Genomic DNA, 1,973 nt, shown 5'->3' with positions numbered 1-1,973 from the left:
CTGGGCAAGAAAGGAACAAAAACTTTCTGCTGAGCCATTGAGATTTCAGAGTCTGTCACACAGCGTGGTCCAGCCTCAGCTGTCCGACATTTCTGTAATTTCTGAACTGAAATATAAACGCATCATTTGCAGTCTGGTGGAGAACATTACAGAACTCTTATTTGAGTAAGACTTCCCATTTTAACTTAAATGAACCAAAACCAACCTGAAAAATGGATAACACATACAGGCTATAAAGCTAATTTTTTAAGAAAAGTAAAATACTTAAATATTTTATCACATTTACATTAGAATCTAAACATTTACTTGGCATCAATATATTGAAAGAAAATACAATGGGTGCTGGAAACAGAGACCACCATTCCTTCCCTCAATATCAGATTGGCACAGAAGAAAATATGTTCAGATACTGTAATTATTTTTCAGCTCCAAGAGGGGTTCTCAACTAAATACTCTATCACCTTGAAATAGATAGCCAAGACTTCCTCTTCAATATATAAGTTCTTCCAAAATTCAGAAAGGAAAAAAAGTGCAGGATACAACTGTGATAGAACTTTTGAAGCAACACCCGTCTGACCCTGTGCTACTCTGTCCCCTGGAAGGGACTCTCTGAGACACGCACGAGGTTCCACTGGGGCCACGTGATAAGTCTGTTCTCACGCCCATCGCAGGTCGAGCTCCACAGAGCGTACTCTGCTCTATTATTTAACTGAATCCTGTCCCTGGCCATATTATTGATTGTCAAAGAGAAAAGCAATAGAGATAAAATGTTAACCCAGGGCATCCAAATGATACAATACAGAATCACAGAAACTCAGCAGTGGCAAGTCCTAGAGATTGTGTTACTTAACATTTTTTATTACTCAGATGAAGACCTGATGCCGTAGAATACCTAAGACTCTTGTAGGAGGATTGGGAGGGACGGGGCAGGGACAGAGGCAGCTGGCATGTCCAGCGTCTGACTCCTGGTTCTCTATTCATCTGCCTTTGAATGGGAAACCATTTCAATGCAACTTGTATATGCTAAATAAACTGGCTTATTACAAATCTGGTTTAAAGATTCATGAGACTTAGAATAAATATTCTGCTCACTAATAGAGAAACCTTCTTTCTAAAAACGTATGAAGACCTGAGGAGGGCAGATTATTAAAACAGAAAGAGAAGTGGTTTTGAAGTCTTAATTCAAATCTTGTCTCTACAGTTTTCTAAACACTCTGCCCTTGGATAAATTACTTATATGACATGAACCTATGACTCCTCATTTATAAAATGGGGGTGATGCTCTCCCCATGCAGAATTACTGTGACAGTGATCCTGTCCTTACCTCTGTAGACACTACAGAGCAGTTAAGATCCTGTCCTATAGCAGAACACAACGGCATCCGTGCACGTCTGTGTCACCAAAGGTCTTGGAAAATATCATTTTAAGGTTTGCAGACACATGCAGCATTAAATTTATTACCATTTTCAACTTTACAGTTTGAGCATGTTGGCAAACAAACCCACAATAACCCATTTATTAAAACTCTGACATAAATGTGTTTTTCTGCAGAAATCAACACTGTCTGTTTTTAAGGAACACAAGTGTATGAAATCCTGTCCTGCTTCCCTGCCAGCTTAATGGCCACAACTAAGTCTGAGACTCCATTTTAAACCTAATTGCTTCAAGGTGGCCAGAAGCAGAGAAGTGTTTTTGTTTTGGCTGTTTGCAGAAGGAAGCACAGCCTGTCATCAAGCCTGTTGTATTGAGGTGGCACATGGTTGTACACCACGAAAACAGAGCCACTGAAAATGGTGTCCCACCGAACACACCCACGTGTGATGAAGTGTGAGACAGACGAAGCCCAGAACTGAAAGCAGGAGCAACCAAACTCACTGTGGTGACGCGTGAGTGGTGTAAGTGCACAGGTGGGGGGCTCGGAGGGGACAGTGTGAGAGGTGTAAGTGCACAGGTGGGGGGCTCAGAGGGGACGG

The sequence above is a fragment of the Otolemur garnettii genome, unplaced genomic scaffold, assembly GCF_000181295.1.
Source record: "Otolemur garnettii isolate 467f Iridium unplaced genomic scaffold, OtoGar3 scaffold00161, whole genome shotgun sequence".
In the NCBI taxonomy this organism is placed as follows: domain Eukaryota; kingdom Metazoa; phylum Chordata; class Mammalia; order Primates; family Galagidae; genus Otolemur; species Otolemur garnettii.
Note: the sequence above shows the minus strand (reverse complement) of the source record.